Raw genomic sequence first — 16,913 nt, 5'->3', positions numbered from 1 at the left:
GGGATCTCAGGTTGTGGCAGGGGGTGCCCGATGGCGGCGGAGGGGTGCCGGATCTCGGGGGGGAAGTGCCGGTTCGCGGGAGGGGGACGCTCGAGGCAAGCTCGGTTTACGAGGCACCAAGTTTGCGAATGTTTTGCTTGTCTTGCAAAACACTCGCAAATCGGTGCACTCGTAAACCGAGGTACCACTGTATTTATTTTTAAAGAACATTTTTAATATCCATTCTTTATCTGGTAATAATGCCACAGATAATAGAATTTGGTTTAGCCAAATCTTTATCAGAAGCTTCCAAGATTGCTGTCAAATCTAATTGTGGTTCCTGCTGAACCTGGTTCTGATCATCCGCTTGCTGCTCCATTACTTTACCAGGCAAATAATACATCCGGGTTAAGGGATTTATTGAGTCCTCGGGTATATTCAAAATCTCTGTCAAGTACTTTTTTATCCTTTCTCTTGGGCTTATAGAAGGAACTTTTGGAAAACTCAGCAAGCGTAGATTATTGGCTCGATAACTATTTTCCATTGTCTCCAATTTTCTTCTAATAATCTGATTATCTTTTACTATTGTTGATTGAACTTGTTTAATCACAGTCAGTTCTTTTTCTATATCTCCTACTTTAACTTTTACATTGGAAATGTCTTGTTTGTTTTCTTCTATTTCTTGTTTCTGAATTTTTGAATTCTTTTCAACATCTTTAATCTGTTTAGTTAAAGAGTCTTCTAGTTTGGTAACCAAGTCCCAAATTGAATCCAGGGTAACTTCAGCCGGCTTCTCAGAGTGAAAGGAAGTTTCATGTAAAATTTGTCTTGGCTTACCTTGTCCACTTTCTGTCTGTCGATTCTGGGTTTTTCCTCCCAAAGATATTCTAGCCACTGGTGTAGTCTCTGGGCTTGAAAAGTCCATCGAGACATCTGTAAGCTGGCTCCCAGATGATTCAGCCTCTCTATCAGGGAGTGCTGCCGCTTCTGATTCACTCTCTTTGCGTGATGAGCTATCATGCAGCGGCGGGGGAGGTGGATTCCTTAGGTCAGGGCTCGGAGTAGTTTCTAGCCCAAGGACTTCTGGGTCAGCGTCACTCCGTGCCGATAGATCCAGCGGGTGTCTCTCCGACATAGCTGGCTCTCTCTGAAGATGATGGAGAAATTGCTCAATAGTAGTGAAAGGGGGATTTTCGGGGCGCCGCAAGGCAGCAGCAGTACTCCTACCCCTTCTCTTCGGCATCGTAGAAGCAGTAAACAAGAAAACACGCTTGAAAGAGCAGTGATTCTCACAGCATCTCTCCAGTCAGCAGGTACCAAACGCCATCTTGGATGATCCCCCTTACCTACCTAATTACATATATAAATCATTGCTAACTACTAAAGTATAAAGTAACTCAAAGAAATAAAAATAGAAAAATTCTCTAGAAAAAAAAATGAATGTATGCAAATATCTGTGACAGCAAATGACTGTTATTAAGTCAGGCACCTGCTTGAATATGCTGTTCCTGGCCAAAGAACACTTCACAGCTGGGAACATTTTAGAAATGAGATCTTTCCTCTTAAATAATGAGGCTATCAGCTCCAAGGTTCTTTTTATGTCACTTTTTTAAAAATTGTGATTACATGTAACATTATTTTATCTCAGAATGGCATTATTCTTCCCTTTTAAAACGGTCTGATATTCCAGAACAACTCAAGCTAAACATCAACTTGATGCTTGGGTGACTTAATACAGCTTTAATTTTAACTGTATGGTTTTGTTTTTTGTTTTTTTTTGGGGGGGGGTTATGTTACAATTTTTTCCTACTGTATAGTATGGGGCTCATAATAAAAAAAAGTCTAAAAACCTGCCTAAATCGGTACTTGGAATGGGGAACATTGGTGGGGGGGTAGGGGGTGTCGGCAGGAGGGATTGGGCATCCATCCTACCGCCGATCATTGCGGGAGGGTGCAGGGTATCGTGGTAGGAGAAATTGGGCATCTCTCCTGCTAGGGAAAATTCAGGGGGAGGGGGGCACAGCAGTTTCAGGCAGGAGAGGGAAGTTCCACAGTTCTCTAACCAGTGCTTATAAAAGACGCCAGTTAGAGAATCATACTTGACCATTTTGTTCCTGGACCTGTACTGGAAACGCCGGATTGTCAGGGCCCTGTTATTAAGAGATGCGAGGGTGAGCCACTGTTTCTTTGGGGCTTGAAGTTACGCTGTCCATGCCAACTTCTGTTAACCCACCATGCCTAGAAAATCTAAAGAGTCAATCTGCATAAAACACAGAGGTGAGTGTAGCCAGCATGGTCATCGGTCAAAAGGAGGGAAGACCCTACGAATCGATTGTTGGCGGTTCGAATAAAGAGGCACCGAGTTTTTCTAATGCTCCCCTGGAGGTTTTCCTGGAAGGTATCTGGACGGTTTTGAAGAAAATGGATGGTTTAGTAGAGAAATCTTCACAGGAGAACCCAGATGGCGGGTAAGGTCAAAACTTTATCTCAAAATATGGATTTGGTATAAACAATGTTTGGGCCATGTAAAACAAGTTCAAAATGATGTTAAAGAACTTAAGAAAATAGGCATTAAAGGCAAGATTGTGATTCATCAAAAGATAGAACAGATAGAAAATTATAATAGAAGGCTTAATCTTATGAATTTTACCAGGTCTGTTCTTTTTACCCCCTAAGGATCTCTTTAAGAAATACCTGATTGAAATTATTTTAATGCCTTTACAGGCTATTCTGCCAGTTAATAAAATATATTATTTACCTCAATGGTTACTGAATCAGGGAACAGATTTGAGTAATGTTCAAGTTCAATCTCAGGACCAAGCTCAAGGAGAATTTAATGCATTAGAAAATATTTCAAATTTGCTGGAGTATTCTTTAATGGAAGTGAGAGAACAGCCCAGAATGTCTCATTAGTTTTTGAACAAGATTTAAATTCAATAATGAAACAATACTTTCACATTTGCCAATTGTGGACAGAAGATTTGGACTCAAGAGAGAAAAAGAAAATTTTTGGTAATGAAATAAGAAATAAAGAGACTGGGGGGGGGGCTTTTTTGTTAACCTATCCATGCTATCTTGGTAATAAGCATATTTTCTTCATTCCAGCTCAATTGAGATCCTTTATAGACCTTAAAAATTCTTCAGAGGGTAATGAAGTTAGATAATTAGAAATTGGGTCCATGTTTGTCAAGTTATGGTCTTTTCTTTAAATTGTTACCTTGTTTCCTCTCCTAAGAGGCCTTTCTATCTTGAGAAAGGTGGTTTAAGAGTCTGTTTATTTCTTTAGAAATATTTTCTTTAACTTATAATTCATGTTTAGACTCTGTTTTTCTAAAAGACAAGTGTGTTGATTATGTTGTTTCAAATTGCAAATAAAAATATAAAAAAACAATTACAAATATCTCAAATTTCAGTGTTGCAAGCATAAAAATGTATAAAATATCAACACAAATTATTAGATTTTTCTATTTAGCAGGTACTTCTCTGCTCATGTCAATCCCAATGTGGCCCTTTTCACCACTCTGTTGGCTTCATCATGGGATGATGTGCATTCTATCAGGGTCTTAAGGGTCATGGGCTTCTAACTATCCATTCAACATATATTATTGGCTATTACTAGTTAGGAGATAGTGAGCCCCTACTGCTGTGAATGCGTAGGCAATGCTCTACTCCAGTGGCGTACCTAGGGTATGTGGCACCCGGGGCCCATCATTTTTTGACACCCCCCCCCTATGTAAAAAAATATTTTTTGTAATGACCATGAAACAGAATAAATGGTCAGAATAGAAACAGGCAGTGAAAATTTTCTTATATTCAAACATAACATAACATAAATTATGTCTGAATTGTCATGACATCAGAAGTACATATGGAGTAGTTGCAGGTGATGCTTGGGACAGTTCTGATTGTGTTAGTTCGGTTTTATGTGTTTTTTGAATAGAAGGGTTTTTATTTCTTTTTGAAGGTTTTGCAGTCTGTGGTCGATGTCAATTGGTTGTAGAGTTGGGGGTCGAGTGTTGCAGCTTGAATGGCTAGTTGGTTGTCAAACAGTTTTTTTCTTTTGACGTTTTTGGTTGGAGGGTGTGTGAATGGTGCGTGAGTTCTCCTATGTCTGTTTGAAGTGGATTGAATTATTTAGCTGAAGAAATTAGTTACCCCCCCATTCTGCACACATTAATTCTCTTCCATTTTTGTTCCCATTATAAAAAAAACACTGATAAGTTCCCAGAAAAAAAATACATTAAAATAAAAAGTGAAAACAAAGGCCCCTACAGATGAGAACATAACATAAGAATAGCCTAACTGGGTCAGACCAATGGTCCATCATGCCCAGTAGCCCATTCTCAGGGTAGCCAATCCAGGACACTAATACCTGGTCAAAACCCAAAGAGTAGCAACATTCCATGCTACCGATCCAGGGCAAGCAGACACTTCCCCCATGTCTTAATAACAGATTATGGACTTTTCCTCCAGGAATTTGTCCAAATCTTTCTTAAAACCAGCTACACTATCTGCTTTTACCATAACTTCTGGCCACTTCATTTTTAAGTTTAGATCTTTCCTTTCAAACAGAGACCTTGCTAGATGTCAAATACAGCACAAGGTAACTTCACATGGACTTAGCTGTGCAGGAAATGTGAATCTCCTCATACACCCACCATATAGTGCAAAAATGTGCAAAGGTCTGTTTTTTTTCTCTCGATCACTACATAGCCTAATGCCACACAAGCAGCGCTGTTACAAACATATTCTGTAGGTCAATGCTAAGGATAACAAAGTTTCCTTCCTTGGACCAGAAGGAGATAAACCACTGGAAGAGATCCCAAAACAATACCCAAAGACCCACTCAGTGTGTGAACCAGTTGAGTGGAGTGGATTAACTGGGGGATGGAAATGGGCCCGGAGTTTGCTTAGCAGAATTTCCCAGACCACCTCTTCCTCTCAACACATTGACACGCTGCCACCATCACCACTAGGAACACCTCACTGGGTAGGCCAGCTATGCTATAAACTTTATAAAACACATTATTATATTTTCTTATAAAGCACATATTTTAACTGAACTCTCTGACATCCTCAGCCTTTCCATTCACAAAAATAGAAGGAAGAAAAGTTCCCATTTCCTGCTGTCTCATGTCCCCGGCCTATACAATATTTTTTTTCTGCAGACCCTTCAAAAGTCTGACCAAATCTTCGTTTCACTTGCATTATAAAGTACTGAGGATGCCATCTCTCCCCAATCCCAGGTCCTAAAGTCTAAGACAGTAGCGCAAACTAATGCTGCCAGATACAGGAAAAAAATTTTTGATTCGATTCAGCCCTATTGAATTGGTTTTTCAATTCGATTTTCCTGCCCAGTTGGGTGATTTTTTTCAAAACTCCTGGTGGGTTTTATAGCTTTTTCACCCCCTTTGGCTTCTCCTAACCACACTGGCGCTGTGGTGTAAATAAAATAAAGAAACAAAAATGACTTTTCCTCTCTCTGTTAAATCCTAGCTCACGTTTGCAGTCCAACACCAGCTCTGGCAGGATACACATTTCAAATCTGACATATTATAATCACAAAACAGAAAATAAAATTAATTTTTCTACCTTTTGTTGTCTGGTTATATTTTAAATCTTGTTGGTCCAAGGCTCTGGTTTTCTTCTGAAAACTTGCTTGCCAGGGTCTCCTTCTTTCTACATGCTAACCATCCATCTGCCAACTCTGTCCTCCCTTTCCATTTCCCTTCCCTTCCCAGGAAGTCTGGTATCTTTCCTTTTTTTCATCTCCCTCCACAGATCCACCTTTTCTTAAATTCCCTTTCATCCGGCATCTCTCCCTCCTTCCCCACCATCCCAGAGTCCACCATCTCTCCCTTTCTTTTCCTAATTACCCTCCTATCCAGTATCTCTATCCCTCCCCCACACCATCCCTTGTGTCCAATTTCTCTCCCTTTCTGTTCCTTCCCTCCCTAAATCACATGGTCCATCATCTCTATCCCTCTCCTCTATTTTCAGACCCATTATTTCTTCCTCCCCCCCCAAAGTTTGGCATATGCACGTCTCTTTGAACACCCCCTTCCCTCCGTGTACTTCTAAATCATGGTCCCCCCAAAGGCTTGTCCCCCCTTAAAGGTCTGCCTGTTCCCCCTTGAAGGCCTGCACCCCCCTTGAAGGCCTGTCCCATCCCCTTGTAGGCCTGATCCCCCTTGAAGGCCTGCCTGCCTGTCCCCCCCTTGAAGGTCTGCACCCTCCGAAGGCCTGCACCTCCCCCGAAGGCCTGTCCCCCACTTGAAGGCCTGTCCCACCCCCTTGTAGCTTCTCCCCCCCCTTGTAGGCCTGTCCCCCCCTTGAAGGCCTGCCTGCCTGCCCCCCCCTTGAAGGCCTGTCCCCCCTTGAAGGCCTGCACCCCCTTGAAGGCCTGCACCCCCCCTCGAAGGCCTGCACTCCCTTGAAGGTCTGCACCCCCCCGAAGGCCTGTCCCCCACTTGAAGGCCTGTCCCACCCCCTTGTAGCTTCTCCCCCCTTGTAGGCCTGTCCCCCCCTTGAAGGCCTGCACTCCCTTGAAGGCCTGCACCCCCCCCCGAAGGCCTGCACTCCCTTGAAGGTCTGCACTCCCCCCAAAGGCCTGTCCCCCCTTGAAGGCCTGCCTGCCTGCCTTTCCCCCCCTTGAAGGCCTGCACCCCCTTGAAGGCCTGCCCCCCCCCCCCCTCGAAGGCCTGCACTCCCTTGAAGGTCTGCACCCCCCCGAAGGCCTGTCCCCCACTTGAAGGCCTGTCCCACCCCCTTGTAGCTTCTCCCCCCCTTGTAGGCCTGTCCCCCCCTTGAAGGCCTGCCTGCCTGCCTTTCCCCCCCTTGAAGGCCTGCACCCCCCCCCGAAGGCCTGCACTCCCTTGAAGGTCTGCACCCCCCCCCGAAGGCCTGTCCCCCCTTGAAGGCCTGCCTGCCTCCCTTTCCCCCCTGAAGGCCTGTCCCCCCTTGAGGGCCTGCCCCCCCCCCCCGAAGGCCTGCACTCCCTTGAAGGTCTGCACCCCCCCCCGAAGGCCTGTCCCCCCACTTGAAGGCCTGTCCCACCCCCTTGTAGCTTCTCCCCCCCTTGTAGGCCTGTCCCCCCCCTTGAAGGCCTGCCTGCCTGCCTTTCCCCCCCTTGAAGGCCTGCACCCCCTTGAAGGCCTGCACCCCCCCCCCCGAAGGCCTGCACTCCCTTGAAGGTCTGCACCCCCCCCGAAGGCCTGTCCCCCCCTTGAAGGCCTGCCTGCCTGCCTTTCCCCCCCTTGAAGGCCTGCACCCCCCCCCGAAGGCCTGCACTCCCTTGAAGGTCTGCACCCCCCCCCGAAGGCCTGTCCCCCCCTTGAAGGCCTGCCTGCCTCCCTTTCCCCCCTGAAGGCCTGTCCCCCCTTGAAGGCCTGCACCCCCCCCTCGAAGGCCTGCACTCCCTTGAAGGTCTGCACCCCCCCCCGAAGGCCTGTCCCCCCACTTGAAGGCCTGTCCCACCCCCTTGTAGCTTCTCCCCCCCTTGTAGGCCTGTCCCCCCCTTGAAGGCCTGCCTGCCTGCCTTTCCCCCCCTTGAAGGCCTGCACCCCCTTGAAGGCCTGCACCCCCCCCCCCCCGAAGGCCTGCACTCCCTTGAAGGTCTGCACCCCCCCCGAAGGCCTGTCCCCCCCTTGAAGGCCTGTCCCCCCCCCTTGTAGGCCTGTCCCCCCCTTGTAGGCCTGTCCCCCCTTTAAGGCCTGCCTGCCTGCCTTTCCCCCCCTTGAAGGCCTGTCTCCCCCTTGAAGGCCTGCACCCCTCCTTGTAGGCCTGTCCCCCCCTTGAAGACCTGCCTGCCTTTCCCCCCTTGAAGGCCTGTTCCCCCCCCCTTGAAGGTCTGCACCCCCCCAAAGGCCTACACCCCCCCTGAAGGCCTGCCTGCCCCCCTTGAAGGCCTGCTCGCCCTTGAAAGCCTGCTTGCCTGCCCACCCGCCCCACCCTGAAGGCCTGATGCCCCGACCCACCCCGAAGGACCGCTCGCCCCCCTGGCCTCCCGCACCACCTATGAAGCAGCCGCAGCAGGATCGCGAAGTCAGCGTCAGCGATCCCTGCGCTGCTTCCTGCGCCACGGTCCCGCCCCTCCTCTGACGTCAGAGGAGGGGCGGGATCGCGGCGCAGGAAGCAGCGCAGGGATCGCTCACGCTGACTTCGCGATCCTGCTGCGGGCTGCTTCACAGGTGGTGCAGGAAGGTCAGTGGGGCGAGCGGTCCTTCGGGGGTGGCGGGGGACTGAACGGCAAGGCCGGGAACACCCCCTTAGGGCTGGCACCCGGGGCGCACCGCCCCCCCCCCCCGCCCCCCCCTTGGTACGCCACTGCTCTACTCACAGACTGGTCAGTCCATCCCTGACCTGAGGCAATGGAGATTTAATTTGTTACACCGTTTCCTATACAGTCAAGGAATGCGTAGTAATTTCAATCAAGATGGGAAGTGCATTTCCCATAATATTTCATTTAGATGCCATTTTACCAAACTGAGGTAAAAAGTGTCCTTAGTACATCCTTACAATTACAGGGGTCATTCTAGCATGCTAAGGCTATTTTTATCATCATGGTAAAAATAGCTGAATTTTGTGTTTCCTTGTTAATGGTCATGTGCTAATTTTCCCATAAGTGCATGGCTATTAGTACATGAGGCCCTATGTCCACCCATTATGTAGGTGGTAAGAGCTCATATATTAATCAGTTAGCACAATGTATCTCAAACTGTGTGCCGAGGTACAATAGTGTGCCTCCTGAGAGTCCAAATGTGCCGCGGCATACTGAGAAGGAAGAGAGAGAGCGAGACGGATAGATATCCCAGGCATGGGGTGTCTCACACGTGTTGAGTTATATATAAAAGATGAAGCTAAATGATATAGAAATGCTTTAGAATTACTGTAAAAAGAATATTGCTTGGTTAGCATTACTGGCAAGTATTACTTAAAGTTTTTAAATTGATGTTTGTCCGAGCTGCTACTTCCTATAAGATTAGGAAATAGATGGGTCCTAGAAAAAGGGAATAGGTTACTCTGCCCTAAGCTAACACATTGTTACAAGATGTCCAATGCACTTCAATAAATAATGACCTCAACTAGTCTAAATGTAAATGCAGACAAGAGCAAAACAATAGCATGCAATTTATAAGTCATGGAATTGTTAATGTTAGGGAAAATTACTAACGACAAGAAATCATGTGATTGGAACTAACAAAAAGTACATTGCTGAAGTATGCAGTTTGTAATTGCATGATATTTTGGAGCTTGAGACTTGATTGGAAATTGTACTAACTAAGTAAGTTTAATAATTAATTAGATAATGTCATGAAGTCAATAAAATAGGTTACCACCCGGGGCTCTGAGAGATTATTGATTGGAATTCTGAAAGTTAGCAGATGACTAAGATCTTCCATAACGTTTATTGTTTAAACCTGAATTTGTCTGGTTGTCATTCTTTGGTCTCCCTCAGAGATGGAAGAAAGGGCTGGGGTGTAGGAAGTTTGTCACTGTAGTTTTTCCAAGCAATCAGCAGAATATACTATTTATCAGTTCACGATCATGTAATAATAATACTGCAACAGTGTGCAATATTTTACGATATTTGAGCAACAAAAAGAACTATTGATAACATTACCTTTCAAATGATAATCCTTTAAGTGACATGGGCAACAAAACAAAATGAAAATTTTTGGCCTTGATAATTCTCCAACAAAAACTTGATATTCATTGAGTTGCTAGGACTCGAACACAAGTCGATAGCACTTAGCAGCTTTTGAACTATAAGCAAGAGGCAAATGTGGGTTATTATTATTGGGGTTGATATTCAAAGCTATTTAACTGGCCAGAAATGGCTCTTGACTGGTTACATTTCTTATATGCTGCTATTCATATTCAGTGGTACTTAACTGGATATTGCCACTGAAAATGTCCAGTTAGCGCCCAACACAAAACTGTTTATTTTGGGAGCATTCCAGAGGCAATCAGCACTCACAGGGTTAAGTACCCATGTATTTAACCAGAAACATAACCACATAAATAAGACCACAAACAAGTCAGTTCTATCTTTATGCAGTTGCCATAGCCGGTTAAGTGTTGAAAACCACACCTAAACGGTTATGATTTTGCTGGCTTTGAATACCAGGAAATTCAATATTGAAGACCAGACATGGCCCAGCATTGAATTTGTAGGATTTCACTGGTTAAACAAAAACAAAAACGCAATCCAACTAATCTGCAGTGAAGCATGAACAGCACAAAACAAGAAAAAGCTGCAGACGAGTATACAAGATGCAGGCTAAGTTTATTAAAACAAATATTTATTGCAGTTAATATCACCACCTTTTTACAAACCAGGGGACCCGATATGGTCTGTGTTTCGGTTAACACGCCTTTGTCAGGGGTCCCTAATCCGTAAAGGTATCAGGTTAAACCGCAAATGAAAATAAACATCATAGGAAGAGCCGCTTCTAGTGCAACAGGAGGTTGGGGGTTGCTGCTCGTGCCAGGAACATTACAGAGGTATGGGGGAAGGGATGTGGCATGCACATGTGGCAGTGGGGGTGGGTGGGGAAAGAGCGGGGAGTGGAGAGGAGGACGGGTGCCTGCGCCCTCACCAAGATGGCGCCCGGGGACAGACCACCCCCCCCCTTACTACACTACTGCTAATTACCATGCTACGGTGATGCGTCAAAACCGCGCGAAACAATCGCGCACAGACAAAGCCGGGAGGGCAATCGTGTGCAGGACATCTGCGCGCCAGATTTAAACTCAATTTTAAAGTGCTCCAAGGGTGCTCCAAGGGGGTGGGGGGGAATCTCCCCCCACCCCACTTAACTTAGTACTGTTGGCGCTGCCGTTGAGGGGTGTGGGGGAGGAAAAAAACCTGTTTCCTCTATAATGGGGGGGTTCCCCTCACAACACCCCCTCCAACAGCAGTGCCAACACTACTATGTTAAGTGCGGTGGTTCCCCCCAAACCCCTCCCCCCCTCATAGTGCTTTCAAATTGAGTTTAAATCCAGTGCGCTGATGTCCTGCTTGTGATTGTCTGCCTGGCTATGTCTGCGCGCGATTGTCTCACGCAGTTTTAATTATGAACCCTATGCTATAGCTCCTAAAGTTGCAGACTTAACCGAGAATCAGCTCAGATTATTTCCTATTCTCTTAAATCTGTCAAGCCAGCCAAATACTAGTTACTCTACAAACATGACTTGTGCAAAAACCTGGATTTCAATGAAATCTGGACAGCTGGAAAATGATGCATCCTGAGATGAGGCTCAAAGATGAACACAGCTGAACCACCCGCCGCTAGTGGAAATCTATCATGCCCCATTCCGTAGGCACTTCACTTTAAAGCTGGAAGTTTGATTAAGACACCAGTCATCACTGCAAGCGTTGTGAACTGCTGATAAAGCAGACAAAGATTGCAATATCATCAGTTACTAACCCAGCATTTGTAAACACAGTAGGCTGTATAGATTTAAAATCATTAACAAATGGTCAGGCGGCAGAATTAAAAAATCTAAAGACAAGACGAAAAAAGTAATTAGAGAAGATGCCTGAATATCAGAAAATTGACAACCGAGGCTGAAAATATAATCTATACAGCAGCATACCCTATGAATAAACTTGGTTTGGGGCAACTGAGAGAAAAGAATGTCAAGAAAGAAATGGATTAGGTGAGGAATAAAGAATAATGACATTAAAATCAAGTGACAAAGAAGAGAGCCAGTTCTATAGAAGGAAAAGAAAGCATAATCTTTCAGACTAATAAACTGTTTCATATTTTACTTTTAGCAGCAAAACTTTTCCCTTTGGCACTGTCATTTGTAGGCATGAAAATGGTAATAATATAACCTAGACACTCACATTTATGTGCTTGTTAAGTTCATAAATGTTTAGAAAAATGGCATACGAAGGCAAGTGTGTGTACATACATAATTACAACAATTCTACTTAAGTAATATTCTGAAAGCATTCATTTAACAAACATAGCTTGTATTTTCAGGAAAGCATCCATTTGGCATTTCTTCTCTCTCCATGTCCATCATCCATCGTCCCTCTGTTGCTGCCCACCCTATCCAGTATATTTCCTGTGTCCCTGCTCCTATCCTCTCACCATGGTGAGAAACCTCCTTCTCTATGCCTTTATTCTTGCTTGTCTAGTATCACCCTTCTGTGCCTCCTTCCTCCCTCATAGGTCTAACATTATTCCTCTATGTCCCAATCCACCACCACCTGTTTGGCATCCCCCCTCATGTGTTTGGCACAACACTCCCCAAGTCCTCTCCCTTCCCATGAATAGAATCTCTTCCTCTCTTTCATTCCACCTGCTGTCCTCCACAGCAATTCAGAAAATATCCCTCCCTCTCTCTCTCCTGTCTTTTCCCTCCCCCACCTATGTACAGGTCTTACACACCCTCTTCCTCCTTCCCCCACAGCTCAAAACATCATTTCCTCCCTCCCATCCCTAGGTTCCAGTATCTCTCCCTCTTACCCTGAAGGTCCTGCATCATTTAGCTCCTACCCCTTTGTGATAGTGCATCTCTCACTTGCTTACCTCCCCTCCCCCATTCTATTATCTCACCCTCTTCCTCCACAGGTCCCATATCATTTAGCTCCCCTCAAGGTATTGCATCTGGCTAACTTCCATCCTTCTTCCCCACCTCCCTAGTATGGCATCTCTGATCCATTTCCCTCCTTCCCCCTCCAGTTCGGCATCTGTCATTAGCTTCCTTCCTTCCCCCAGGTCTCCTTTAAACCTTCTCTTGACCCTTGCCAGCACCTGCGGCAGCAGCCACCACAGCCAAAGTACGGAAAATAGGCTGTCTGTGGGCAATTCAAAGGGCCTTCCCTCTGCTGGTCCCACCCCTTCAGAAACAGGAAGTAGAGTCAGAGGAGGTAAGACCAGCAGAGGGAAGTTTCTGTGAACCTACCACAGGCACCTTGTTTTCAGTGCTGATGCTGATGCTTGTGCTGATGAGGATCAAGAGCAAGTTTAAATGAACCTGAGGGGAGGAGGTTGCCAGTTTTCTTTCCGGGGTCCTTTTATAAAAAATTAAATAGTATTTTTACAAAATTTGTTTGGCTAGGCAAAATTCCAAGAATTGCTCTAGTATCTCTACAAAAGCCAATTACAGAGGGTGGGGTAAATTTTCCTAACTTTTATAGGTACCATCAATCCTATATTATGCGTCAGGGTATGTATTGGATCCTCCCGGAGCTCATGGAACATCTCCCAGATTGGCTAAGTTTGGAATGGCAATCATGTCACCATTGAGGTTGAGTCATGTGTTAAGAATTAAGATGCCTAGCTTATATAAGGAGAATAGAATTCTAGTAGATACATGGAAAACCTTAAAATGTGTGAATAATTTAGCACCTATTTTGGTTCATAAATCAACTCATCAGTCCCTATGGCTGAACTCCAAGATTCAAATTGGCGGATTTAAGATCATCTGGAAGTATTGGATGAAGGCTGGTATACGTACTTTGGATGATGGTATTTCTGATGGTAAGCTGCTTGATTTTTCACAATTGCAACACAAATTTGGTCTTTATAAATCACAAAATTATAGATGGTTGCAGTTGAAGCAGGCTATTTAGGTGGGGTTTCCTGAATGGAAAAATCTTAGTAATCAGTATAGTATGCCGCTCTTATTTTTTCAGGCGGACTTCCTGGGACACCAGGCCACTCAGTGGTATAAATTAATATCTGGATTTTTGAATAAGAAACCAAAAAACTGGTCTTTGGGACATTTGGAGCATTGAAATCAAGCATAAAATTACTGCATCTCAATGGCCACGTATTTGGGCTTGGAGGATGAGATGAACAGTATCTGCATGTATGAGACAAACTTGTTTTTTTCAGTTACATAGAGCATTCTGGACCCCGATTCGTTTATAGAAGTTAGATAGCTCTAAGTCTAATAGATGTTGGCGCTGTCATCTTGAAGCTGGGACATTAGATCATTTGTTATTCTATTGTCCATTGATTCATGCTTTTTGGAAATCAATATGGGGTCAAATAAATAATTTATTAGATAATCCAGTGGCATTATCTTATGATACCGTTTTGTTGGCATGTCAATGAGGGCTAAGAGCCAAATTTCCTCTAATAATTATAAGCTTCTACTTATTATGACAGGGGTTGCCATACAAAAAATTATGAATAATTGGAAAAATTGGGATAGGCTAAATTATAGCTTTTGGTGGAATTCATTGTGTCATATTTAAAATGGAGAGAGTAATAGCCATACAGCAAGGACATTTTAATAAATTTAGGGATGTTTCGGAGCCATTAACAAGATACTGTAAAGATAGAAAATCATTTTTCCCCCTTAAATATGCATATTCAAGGTGGAGGGAGAAGGGTGGGGAGGGATAGTGTGGTTTTCTTGTGACTGCAATTATTGTGTTATATTTAATTATCTATATATTTGAAATCAATATGTACTTCTTCTTGTATTAGATATGGGGGGAGGGAGGAGAAAATTATTGTATTCTGAACTGTTTGTGTATTTAAAGTGCGTTTTCTCTAGTGTTTATATTTAAATTATTTGTATTGCACTATTAATGTTTGAAAATCAATAAAGAATTATTTAAAAAAAAATTGAGGGGGGCTTGGGAAGAGAAGACCAAATGATGGAGGAAAAGGATCTTTGGTTTATACGTTGGAGAACAGCAAAAAATATGGGTCACATACCTATGTACTGGCTTGGATCTGTCTGTGTTGGCTCCTGAAGTGTTCTGGGCTAGGCTTGTGAAACTTGATGCTTCATTACTAAAAGGTTCTTTGGATTTCAAAGCTTTGGCAAGCAGGAAAAATGTAAAGCTTTGGAGTAAAAAGTTAAGCAATCTTAAGATGGTTAATGCAGTAGTGAAAAATAAAATTAGCATAAATAGGAAACTTGAACAGATGGACAATAATTGCAAACTATCAGGCTTTGCATAGAGGAGGGCTTCTGCTGATAGGGCTTGGGGACCCCCACCAACCATAGTGACAGACATCACATCAATTATGGAAGGACCCAGGTCTCCAAATCCCTCCCCCTCCCACCCCGTAGCTACAACGCTCCTTCGATTAATGCTCCATTCTTACTTTCTTCTTCTCTCCCTTCTTGATTATAGTCTAAAGTAAGTTGGGTTGTTTATTTGTCTCATGTTAAACTTTCTCTCTATTTTTTACTTATGTCATCTTCTTTTATTTCTTGCACAAGTGAATACTTGTACAATTTTCTAAAATCTTGAAATAAAACACCAAAAATTACTATTTGAACTACATTTTATATCATATACAAACACAGTGCTAAGTATGTCCTTTTGGGTATGAATAACAGATTCCAAGATAAACAATACAGCACAGCACAGCCCAATTCCAACAAAATTATATGTGAAATCCAAACAATTAATTGTAATGTTTCAGTGCTTTAGATAAGTAATTAGATAATAAAATATATCTAAGCCCATCTCTGTCTTTAAATAAAATGCTGGGAATGGAGGTGATGTGTTCTAGCCAAACATATTCCCAAATAATAACAGCAGCTGTCTCTTAAGATAAATACCTTTAAAAGAGCAATCCACATGTAATTTATGATCAATAAATCACTGTACTTCTTGTAATATATCATGGAGGCTTTCATTAAGTTAGTTTTTTAAATCTGCTCACCTACTACAACAAAATCAAAAAGTAGAATATTTTTTCTCTGTAAAAATGAATAAGAACAAGAACTGTACAGAAGTGTAAGTATGGACTACATCAATATAAACATATGCAAATAGTCTTTATAGATGATGAGAGGAAGACTTAGGAGTAATGTTAGGAAATTCTTTTTGACGGAGAGGGTGGTGGATGCCTGGAATGTCCTCCAGAGGGAGGTGGTAGAGAGGAAAACAATGATGGAATTCAAAAAAAGCGTGGGATAAACACAGAGGATCTCTAATTAGAAAACAAATGATCTAAATTAAAGAACTAAGGTACTGGACAGAGTTGTATGGTTTGTGTCCCATATATGGTGAGTCAGTGGGGAGGGCATCAATGGGGACTCCACTAACTTGGAACATGAAGAAGTTACTGGCCAGACTTTACAGTAGATATCCTGCAAACAATGCGATGGTTAGATAGGCTGGAGTGAGCTTAGATGGCAACTTCAGCAGTTGCGAACCTAGGACAATACCAGGTGGACTTTAGTCTAATACCCAGAAATATAAAAGAAGAGACAAGTTAATTTAATCATGTATTTTTAATAAGAATAACTAATGGGCAGACTGAATGGACCATTCAGGTCTTTATCTGCCATCATTTACTATGTTACTATGGGCACCAGGAACTGTGCCTAACTTTAGGTGCATCACAACAATAACCCTGTGCATGGCTCACAAGATCTAAGTTTTTCTTACACCTAGTCTATGTAATCATGTGAAGCATCTACTAATTATTTTGGCATGCAAACGGGTAAGGATTGTCATTCTGTCAATAGTTTCTAATCAGTGGTGTAGCGAGAGTGGGAGGCATCTGGGAAGATGGAATCCCCCCTCACCGTCTTTTCCATCCCCCCCCCCCGCTGTGTGCGCTCTCCTTCTTTTCCCCTGTACCTATTTAGCTTCCCTGGTGTGAGAAGCATCTCTAACTTGCTGCCCGCTCTGGCGTCAGCTCTCCTGTTGATGTCACCTCCTAGTCACAAGACCCGGAAATGACATCAGAAGGGAGCACTGAGGTCTTCGCAAGGAGCAGATGGGAGCTAGAGGTACAGTGGGAGTGAATTGAAGGAACAGGGGCAGAGAGAGGGAGAGGTTCCACTGTGTCTAATAGATCTGTTCTTTCCCCAACTTTGGGCATAAGCCATCAATTAAAAAAAAAAATCCTATTTAGGGACTGATTCTGTAAGTGGCGCCTGCTGCGGCAGGCACCTACAAAACTGGAGCCTGTCGTGTGTCAATCATGAACAGG

General features: G+C 43.9%; 1 protein-coding gene across 1 annotated transcript in view; it reads right to left on the bottom strand.

Moving 5' to 3' along the window:
• Positions 1-16,913, bottom strand: part of KCNIP4 (potassium voltage-gated channel interacting protein 4) — a 691,146-nt gene that overhangs the window by 574,593 nt on the left and 99,640 nt on the right. The window lies entirely within an intron of this gene.

The sequence above is a fragment of the Geotrypetes seraphini genome, chromosome 1, assembly GCF_902459505.1.
Source record: "Geotrypetes seraphini chromosome 1, aGeoSer1.1, whole genome shotgun sequence".
Lineage (NCBI taxonomy): Eukaryota > Metazoa > Chordata > Amphibia > Gymnophiona > Dermophiidae > Geotrypetes > Geotrypetes seraphini.
Note: the sequence above shows the minus strand (reverse complement) of the source record. Positions and strands in the feature narration are given on the sequence as shown.